This window comes from Sus scrofa, chromosome 15, assembly GCF_054392235.1.
Source record: "Sus scrofa isolate SSC_HxYL_T2T_F1_AM1 chromosome 15, Sscrofa_HxYL_maternal_Yorkshire_Landrace_v2.0, whole genome shotgun sequence".
In the NCBI taxonomy this organism is placed as follows: Eukaryota; Metazoa; Chordata; class Mammalia; order Artiodactyla; family Suidae; genus Sus; species Sus scrofa.
Genome location: NC_139397.1, coordinates 153,556,911 through 153,567,634, shown reverse-complemented (window position 1 = coordinate 153,567,634; position 10,724 = coordinate 153,556,911). Strand labels below are relative to the sequence as shown.

General features: G+C 39.9%; 1 long non-coding RNA gene across 1 annotated transcript; it reads left to right on the top strand.

Moving 5' to 3' along the window:
• Window positions 1–815: 815 nt before the first annotated feature.
• On the top strand, window positions 816–8,556 carry LOC146396244 (uncharacterized). Its single transcript, XR_014829339.1, has 2 exons — window positions 816–916; window positions 1,209–8,556. It is a non-coding gene; the product is annotated as an uncharacterized LOC146396244 (long non-coding RNA).
• Window positions 8,557–10,724: the final 2,168 nt, after the last annotated feature.

Genomic DNA, 10,724 nt, shown 5'->3' with positions numbered 1-10,724 from the left:
GTGGAGTAGGAGAGGGAGTGTCAGGAGAGGGAGCGAGAGGGCCCAGGTGTGAGCAGGGCCCAGAGGTGGGAGGGTGGGTGGCCAGCAGGGTGGCGAGGGCTCCCCAGCAGCAGTGAGGGGTGCTGGGGTGGAGGGCATCACTCAGCCTTTCGTCTGCCTTCCTTTCTTCTGCCTCCTGGGCCTGCCCTGAGTGGGGTCCCAGTGCATTTTCTTTGTTTCCCTGTTCACAGCTGAAGCAGGGAGGGAAGCTCTGGCCTTGGAGGTCAGGACTTAGGTCCAAAGGAGAGACTGATTTCAGGGCTGAATCCCTGAGTTTGGGGAGACCCCTGGGTAGGGTTGGAGTCGGCCTGGGGGCAGGTGTGCTGGGGTGTCAGAGACGGGCTGTCTTGTCGATTGGGATCTGCCCTGGATGGCAGTGTTCCTGCTCAGCTGAGAGTAGGCCTGCGTGCTGGCAGCACAGAGATGACCCCGTTCCATCGAAGGTCACTTGGGGTCAGTTCCTGGAGGCTTCCTGTAGGAGGGAGCCTGTGTAGGGACCAGGATGTGGCTCCAGCTGGCAGTCCTTGGACAGTGCTGTTGGTTTGGTTGGTTTTTATTTTTATTTTTTCCTTTGACTCTTTCATCTTTAAATTTTATTTTGCTGAGACTTAATTTACCCTGTCACTTGGAAGGCCCGCTTCTGTCCCCAGCTGTGCCCAGTACAGTTAAGTAAATGTTGAAAGAACCTGCAGGAACTTTTCCCAAGACGGGAAAACCACAAAACCTGCCATGAATAAGATCCTTTGGAACAGTTAGCTGTGTTTTTTCTTGATTTAGCATCTTACTGATGACCATCGTCGGAAAAGATGCCTTTCATTGAGAGCCAGCATTGAGCCCAGCATCTGTATCTGTTCAGGTCCTCAGAATGTTCCAGAGGGTGAGTCATGTGCAGTTTGCAGGTGAATAAGTCAAGCTCATGGAGGTGACACGTGTTAAAAGACTTAGAGAATCTTATGAATCTACTCCTCTATTTACGTATATTTTACGTATTTTTATGTGTATATATATATTTGTAATTTTAAATAAGGACTGGTAGCATGTTTATATGTGTGAGTGCGTGTATAGCCGTATATATAGTAAATATGTACACACACAGAGAGTGAGCGAGTGAGTGAGAGAGAATCATTTCTTTTTTTAATTTTTATTTTTATTATTTTATTTTTTTACAGAATAAAATACGTATATTTAAACACAGTTACATTCACACAGATTATTATATCATGGATCTTAAGAAACAGATTAAGTGACTCCCTCTGGAGAAGTGGAATGGAAAATATGCTGAGACAAATAGGAAATTTATTCTGTACTTTATCCCATTTTGTATGGCTTTCATCTTTACTATTTAGTATTATGTATTACATTTCAATTTTTCTTTAACAATTAGCATTATATTAAAATTGTTATATTATGCAACTAAAATTTATAAAGAAAGCCTTACATACCATTAAATATTTTATATAGCATAATAAAAAGAATAACTGGTAAGAATAACAAAGATAATACACCCTCTGAAAATAAGTAAAATATAAAATGCATAAATTGGTTAAAAAACTGTAAGTCTATAAATATGTCCTCGCAATTTGTTACATCTTATTGATTCTTCAATAAAGGCATTACACCATTCTAGGTGATGTGATAAACAAGACATTATAGGCCTTACATTGTACCATGGAGAGAAATGGTTATTAATAATACAATTGTAGAACTGTGTTATTTAATTGTACAGTGGCATTGTTTAATTATAATTATCATAAATTCTTTGATGGAGAGGAAATCAGAATCAGATCTGAGAAGACTCCAGCATTCCAAGAATGATGTCAAATGACCCCCTTCATGGTGGATTATGCACTTATTTACTATGAGATATATTTCTTCTCCAGAGATTCCTTGTTTGTGTATCAATTGTAGATTTTTTGTTTGCAGTTATTCTGAAGTTTTGATGTAAGAGTCTATATGTGTATGAGATTGTTTTAAGTTGTTGTTCTCTTAATTGCAAGTTCATCTCCGGTGTCCCGCATTTGTACCCACCTCTTCTCATGATTTCTGATTTTTATGGTATAATTGTGCATGGATAATTTTGTATCTTTACTGTATATTTACCTTTACTGGTGAGCCTTGTCATTTGTGGAATTTTTGTTTCTGATTTTGGCCTTTTCTTTTCTGCCTAGAGAAGATCCTTTAGTATTTGTTGTAAGGCTGGTTTAGTGTTGCTGGATTCTCTCAACTTTTGCTTATCTGTGAAGGTTTTGATTTCTCCTTCAAATCTGAATGAAAGCCTTGCTGGGTAGAGTAATCTTGGTTGGAGGTTTTTTCCTTTCATCACATTAAGTATATCATGCCACTCCCTTCTGGCCTGCAGAGTTTCTGTTGAAAAATCTGTGGATAGCCTTATCAGGATTCCCGTGTATGTTAATTGTTTCTTTTCCCTAGCTGCTTTCAAGATTTTCTCTTTGTCTTTAATTTTTGTCAGTTTGACTAGTATGTGTCTCAGGGTGTTCCTCCTTGGGTTTATTTTGTATGGTCCTCGTTGTGCTTCCTGGATTTGAGTGAGTGATTCCTTCCCCATGTTAGGTAAGTTTTCGGCTATTATCTCTTGGAATATTTTTTCTGTCCCCTTCTCTCTCTCTTCTCCTTCTGGCACCCCTATAATACGGATGTTGGTGCGTTTAACATTGTCTCAGAGTTCTCTGAGGCTCTCTTCATTTGTTTTCAATCTTTTTTCTCTTTTCTGTTCTGCATCCGCAATTTCCACTAATCTGTCCTCCACCTCGCTTATTTGTTCTTCTGCCTCTTGTATTCTGCTGTTAGCTGCTTCTAGTGAATTTTTTATTTCAGTTATTGTATTTTGCACCTCTTCGTGTTTAAGTTTTATATCTTGTATCTCTTTGCTCAGTGTTTCCTGTAAGTTATCCATCTTTGCCTCCAGTTTATTTCCAAAGTCTTGCATCAGCTTCAGAATTGACAGCCTAAATTTCCTAGAGGCTGAGAATCTCCTCATGGCTTAGCTGTTTTTCTGGGGTTTTTCCTTTCTCCCTCATCTGAGTTATAGTTCTCTGTCTTTTCATTTTTATAGGTTTTTGGTGTGGTGACCTTTTTACAGATAGTAAAGTTGTAGCCTCTGTTACTTCTGGTGTCTGCCCCCCTTGTGGCTGAAGTCAGTATGGGGGGCTGCTGTAGGCTTCCTGAAGAGAGGGGCTGATAACTGCCCACTGGTAGGTGGAGCTGATTCTAATCCCTCTGGATGGGATCAGAGGCAGCTGTGTGCCTGAGGGGTCTTTAGGTAGCCTGTTTACTGAGGGGTGGGGCTGTGATCCCAACTGGATTGTTGTTTGCCCTGGGGCTTCTCAGCAGCTGCCTGACGGGTGGGGCCAGATTTTCCCAAAATGGTCACCTCCAGAGAAACATATGCTGATGAATATTCCTGAGAGCTTTGCTTTCAATGTCCTTCCCCCACACCACGCCACATTCACCCCTGTTTTCCCAGGATGTCCTCCAAGAACTGCGGTAAGGTTTGACCTGGATTCCTATGGAGATCTCGCTCTGCCCTGGGACCCAATGCATATGAAAGTCTGTGTGCGCCTTTTAAGAATGAGGTCTCCGTTTCCCCCAGTCCCGTGGAGCTCCTGCGCACAAGCCCCACTGGCTTTCAATGCCAGATGCTCCAGGGCCTCTTTCTCCCAGTGCCAGATCCCCACACATGAGAGTTTGATGTGTGGCTCAGAACTCTCACTCCTGTAGGTGAGTCTCTGTGAACCAGTTAGTTTCCAGTCTGTGGGGCTTCCCACCTGGGAGGTATGGGGTTGTTTATATCGTGAAATCGCCCCTCCTACCTCTTGATGTGGCCTCCTCTTTTTCTTCTGGAGTAGGGTATCTTTTTTAAGGTTTCCAGTCCATTTGGGTGGAGATTGCTCAGCCTTTAGTTGTGAATTTTGTTGTTTTTTGGAGAGAAGTTGAGCTCCAGTCCTTCTATTCTGCCGTCTTAATTCTCTCTTGAGAGAGAATGTTTCTTTTGTTTTTCTCCCATCTCTGATCTGTGTGGTTGGTAGGTTGGAACTTCCAGGATGGTCCTCAGAGATCTCTGCCTCCTGGTGTCATGTTGTTGTTAGTCCTCTTCCCTTGAGGGTGGGTTTGACTTTGTTACTTCCTTCTAATGAGTAGAATGTGGCAGAAGTGGTGGTATGAGTCTCCCATTTTTAGGTTAGTGATCTAAAGACTGGCTTCTCATTTGATCTCTCTCCCTCTCTGTCTACCCTCTCCCCCTTCTCTGTTTCTCTCACCATTTTCTATGAGGCACAACAGCTTTTGCATTTTAAGGACAGCACCGTATAGAGAGAGGCACTTGGCAAGGAAGTGAGTTATCTAGTGAGGAACTGACATCTGTCCACAGCCACACGGGAGAGCTTAGAAATGGATCTTTCCATTGACTGCAGCTGTAGTCAGTACTTTGACTGGATTCTCATAAGTAACCCTCAGAAGTATCCCCCAGATAAACTGTTCCCACACTGCAGATCCTCAGTAACTTTGTGAGATAATAGATTTGCTAAATCTGGGGATAGTTTGTCATGCATTAATGGACAACCAGAACAAATTTTGGTACCTGGAAGTGCTGCCATAACAAAATGCTAAAATGTGGGAGCAGCTTTGGAATCAGGTGGTGAACTTTGATGATGGTATTTGTGAAAGTCTAGAGTGTCTTGAGGGAGCTATTTATAGAAATTTCATGGTCATTGATAAGAGCTTACAGGACAGGGAGGCTAATTTTATTGGAAACTGGATAGATGTAGATACTAGTTTTTGTTGTTGTGTTTTGTTTTTTTGTCTTTTTAGGCTGTACCTGTGGCATATGGAAGTTCAGCTAGGGGTCATGTCAGAGCTGTGGCCTCCAGCCTATGCCATAGCCACAGCAACGCTGGATCTGAGCTGCATCTGTGACCAACACCACAGCTTGTGTCAGTGCCACATCCTTAACCCACTGAGGTAGGCCAGGGATCAGTCTTCATTCTCAACCCACTGAGCCACAGTGGGAATTCCCAGATATGCCAGTTTTGTAGTGGCAGAAAGTTTTCTAATGCTATTTCCCATGTTAATGAAGAAAGTAGAAATTATGATTAAAGAATTGAGAAGTCTAGCTAAGATTTCCAAGCAAAGTGTTGGCAGTGCCACCTGTTGTCTTTTTGCTACTTACAGTAAAATATAAGAGGATATACATAAACTAAATTAAATACTGTTAAACACAAAGGAGCAAGGAATTTGTGGTTTTGAAAATTCTCAGCTTCTGGAGAAATGATAAATGATGCCAAAATTAATTGATGATCTCTAAGAAAATCTCAAACCCAGGGCACTGTTGGTAAAACTAGCAGAAATCAAGGCAAGGGTGTGACTGTGAAATCTTTTGTTAAGACCTTAGAAAGATCAAAAGTGGTTCCTCAGTCATAAAAACTCCTTCAAAAGAGAATAGGGTTGTGTCTCAAAGATCCTTTTACTCATACAGTAGCACCTCTGTGTAGCATAAGGACGTTGTGTCTCAGCAGAATGCCAGAGTATTCTGCTGAGCCTCAAGGAACCCCAAGATTTGCAGGGGACCTTTCAGGTTCTTAAAAATAATTAAATATGCAGAAGCATCCCCCCTAGCTGTGAGAAGAACAGTGATAAATAAGAGTGAGGAGAGGCCCTCTGGCCCCCAGAATTATATTGGCAGAAATCAGAGTGGGAGCTATTTAGCTAAAAACCTTTTATACTGTTCATGTGAAAGGAAAGATAGCTCAAATAACAGAACCAAGGTCCAAAGAGCAGAGCAGAGAGCCACAGAGAATTATTCCCAGGCCATCCAAACATAATTAGGGAATTTTCAGAATTTCCCAGCTGGATTTCAAAATTGCTATGGTCCAGTGACATCTTCCTACTTACCATTCACTTACTTTTTGAACAGGGATGTCTCGACACATTATTTTAGCCTTTTCCATCATTGCATGCTTGGTGTGTGGGGATGCAAATAACTTCTCTATAGTTTTGCACATGCACGTCTACAGATTGAGAAAAACTGTACTCAATGAGCCATAGTTAAGGAACCACGCCTGAGGAGCCTTGTCCACACCTGGGCCTAGTAGAAATGGTAAGATTCAAAACTGAGCAGAAGCAGTAATGGGAAGAGACTTGGGAGAACCCTGGGATAGAATGAGGAGTGTGTTATTCTTGTGGGATAGGAATGAATCAGGTGACTAGAACACAATGTGATGTTATTTCTGACGTTAGATTATTAAACAACTCGAGCTTCCATCTTGGGTTTTTCTTCTCACCATCTGCCTCTGTCCGTGTCTCCCTGTCTCTGTCTCTTCTTGCTTATTCTGCAATGCCATTGGTCACTGGAAGTACATCTTTTGAGCCCTGTCTGTCAACACATGAGTGATCTTGCGAGTGGATATCCCCCTGGTTGAGCCTTTAGATGACTGCATACCAGAATGACATTTTGAATTCTGCCTCATGAAAGACCTTGAGCTAGAACAACCCTAATAAGCTGCTTCTACATTCCTGACCCACAGAAACTATAAGAAGATAAATTTGTCATTTTGGTTGTTTTGTTTAGCCTCTAATTTGGGGGTAATTTATTAATCCATAAGAGATAACTAATAGAGCTATTTTAGTTCCTTTGCCTTCCTATGTAAATTTTAGAATTAACTCATAAATATGTACCACCAAAATGCTATGCGGATTTTGGGTTTGCATTGATTGAATCTATAGATCAAATTTAGGTGAACGGATTTCTCTCTCAATCTTTTTGAGACTAGGGAAGAATTTATTAAGATACATAAGTAAAATTCATAAAAAATGTTTATTTGGATACGTTAATGTAAAGAAAATTCTCTCTGACAAATTATACTAAATACACATGCTTCAAACTAGAGCAGATACTCGCAGTGCATGTAATCCGCAAAGAACTGGCATCTTCTATGGTACGTTCTCTGTAATAACTCCTGTTAATAAGTAAGAAAAAGACAAACACCACACTTTTAAAAAATGACAGAGGATATGAATAGGCAATTCATAGAGGAAGAACCCAGCAGAAGATAAGCAAATGAAACAATGCTTAGGGGAATGCATAATAAAAGAATCATAGGCAACCTGATAAAATTTACAGAGGCTAATAACACCAAAAATTGGGAGGTTGTGGAGAAACAGGGCCTACTCATGTACGTTACTAGACAGCATAAATTACAAAAATATACCAAGTGGCGAATATCTTGCATATTAATTTGGCAACATCTTAACAAAAAATGAAAATGCGCAAACCCTGTGAGTTCTTCTAGACAGCTACCCTTGAGAAACACTCTTGCATTTGTGCACAAAATGACATATCGTAGAATGTCAATTGCTGCCTTCTATGTAATTGAGGAAAAGTTTGATTCTTCTCAGTAGGACATGGAGTATCATCTTAGACATTAAAATTAATAACAGATTTACATGGATCAGTATGAATAACACCTGGAAACACAACATCTATTTTTTCAATATAGTAAGTTTTATTAAATCTAATCTACTCCATCATTTCCTACTTCTTATTTTTGTTGATGGTAACCCTTCTACTGCTTCAAATCTACATTTTGGGTGCTTAATCACTTCAGTTTTACACAAGAGGGTTTTCTCCCCTGCTTCCCTACATCCCATTAAGTTCTTGTTCATATTCAGATCTCTAGCCATCTTGGCTCCATTGGGCCCTGGTAGATTAGTGCAAGTCTAAAAACTAATCTCAACTCTTCAGACAGCCCTAGAACCAATTCACTTCATCCCTAATACTGCAATATTTTTTGCTTCAAATGTCTTTCTACTTGTGCTAATTTTGTTAGGTTTATACTGAAGCATTTCATTTGGTGTTACTGTACAATTCCAATTGCTTATTGTTAGAACATATAAATATTATTGATTCTGCATGCCTACATTGTATCGTGCAACCTTGCTAAAATTATTTATGGTTCTATGAGAATCTTATAGATTCTTTGAAGTTTTCTGTATAAACAATCATGAAGTCTTCTTATCTGATATTACCTACTAAAGTTAAACATGTGAGCCAGCAATCTTAGTTTACTTGGTATATTTGTAATGTAGATTAGTGCTTACAACTGTCAAAAGATACGCAAAAGTTGCTCATAGCATCTTGAGTTATAATAGCCCCAAATGATCAGAGAAAGTACTTGAAATAATTTCAGTTTTTCTTAATTTACTGAGGCTTGATCTGTGGCCCAAGATGTGATCTATCCTGGAGAATATTCCATGTGCACTTGAGAAGTATATATATTCTGCTGCTTTGGGGTGGAATGTTCTATAAATATCAGTTAAGTCTACCTGATCTAGGGTGTAGAAAAATCCTAAAGACGCTGTCAGAAAACTGTTAGGACTCATCAATGAGTTTGATAAATTCACAGGATACAAAATTAATACATAGAAGTCTATTGCATTTCTACGTATAAAGTGAAAGATCAGGAAGAAACTAGGGAAACCATCCTATTTACCATTGTATCTAAATGAATAAAATACCTAGGAATCACATCAAAATCAATAAAATACCTAGGAATCACATCAAAATCAATAAAGTACCTAGTAATAAACCTACCTGAAGAGACAAAAGACCTGCACTCTGAAAAGCTATAAGACACTGATGAAAGAAACCAAAGAAGACACAAACGGATGGAAAGATATATCATTCTCTTGGATCAGAAGAATCAATATTGTCAAAATGACTGTACTACCTAAGGCAATCTACAGATTCAGTTCAATCCTTATCAGATTGCCAATGACATTCTTCACAGAACTGGAACAAAATATTTTGAAATTTGTGTGGAAAGACAAAAGACCCCTGGGGAGAGTGTGGAGAAAAGGGAACCCTCCTTTGGTGTGGGTGGGAATGTAAATTGGTACAATCACTGTGGAAAACAGTATGGGGGTTCCTCAGAAAACTAAATATAGAGCTACTGTATGACCCAGCAATCCCACTCCTGGGCACATATCTGGACAAAACTTTCATTCAAAAATATACATGCACCCCTATGTTCCTTGCAGCACCATTCGCAATAGCCAAGACATGGAAAAAACTTTAATGCCCATAAACAGATGAATGCATTAAGAAGATGTGGTACATGTATACAAGGGAATACCACTCAACCATAAAAAGGAGCAAAATAATGCCTTTTGCAGCAACATGGTTAGAACTAGGGATTCTCATACTAAGTCAAGTAAGTCAAAAAGAGAAAGGCAAGTACCACATGATATAACTTAAATGTGGAGTCTAAAGTATGGCACAAATGAACCTGTCTACAGACAGAAACAGACTCACAGACGTGGAGAACAGGCTTGTGGTTGACAGGGAGGGGAAGGGAGAGGAGGTGGGATGGACGGGGAGTTTGGGGTTAGTCGATGCGAACTATTGCATTTGGAGTGGACGAGCCATGAGATCCTGTTCGATAGCACAGGGAGCTCTATCCCATCTCTTGGGACAACATGATGGACAACAGTATGAGGAAAAGTGTGCACGTTATGACTGCGTCCTGTCCTGTACAGCAGAAATCGGCAGAACACTGTATGTCATCGTTATTCGTGTCACGTTAATAAAATAAATAAAGCCTCCCATCCATGAACATGGTGTATCTCTGTTTATTCAGTTCACCTTTCATGTTTTTCAGCAACATTAAACATTTTTTTTATAAAAATATTGTACGTCATTGGAGCTCCTGCTGTGGCACAGTGGGTTAAGAATTCACCTGCAGTGGCTTGGGTTGCTGTGGAGGCATGGATTCCATCCCTGGCTTGGTGCAGTGGGTTAAAGGATCTGGTATTGCCATAGCCGTGGCTCAGATTCAGTCCCTGATCTGAGAACTTGCACATGCTATGGGTGGTGCAACCTTCAAACAAAATTGTATATCATTTGTTATATTTATTCATATTTACTGAGAAGTTTATATTATGATATTTTACTTTTTAAACATTCAACAAAAATTCTAAAATAGCACAAGAAGGGACAAGTAGCTAGCCCAATGGGGCAGAATAAGACTTTATTTATTTATTTATTTATTTGTCTTTTTTTTTTTTGCCATTTCTTGGACTGCTCTCACGGCATATGGAGGTTCCCAAGCTAGGGGTCTAATTGGAGCTGTAGCTGCAAGTCTACGCCAGAGCCACAGCAACGCTGGATCTGAGCCGCGTCTGTGACCTACACCATAGCTCCCGGCAATTTTGGATCGTTAACCCACTGAGCAAGGCCAGGGATTGAACCCTCAACCTCATGATTCCTAGTCGGATTTGTTAACCACTGCGCCACGACGGGAACTCCAGAATAAGACTGTAGAAACAGACCTGCATATACAGAGACAGTTGATTTATGATAAAGGTGAAACTAGGGAAAATATTTTAAAAATGGTTAGTAGAATAATCATATGGAAAAATGAATCCATACATCAAAAGAGCCAAAAAATTAATTTTATGTGAATTATAGATTCTAACATAGAAGACTAAGCAAAAAACCAAACCAAACCAAAACAAAAAACTCAAGACACTTCTGTAAGATAACCTCAAAGGGATATTTTTGTATCCAGCATAGGCAGTGTATCTTTGAGCATGCCACAGAATGAAGTAGCTGTGAAGGAAGTGACTGATAACTAACCTTATTAATGAATAAAAAATTAAAGTTCTGCACAAGT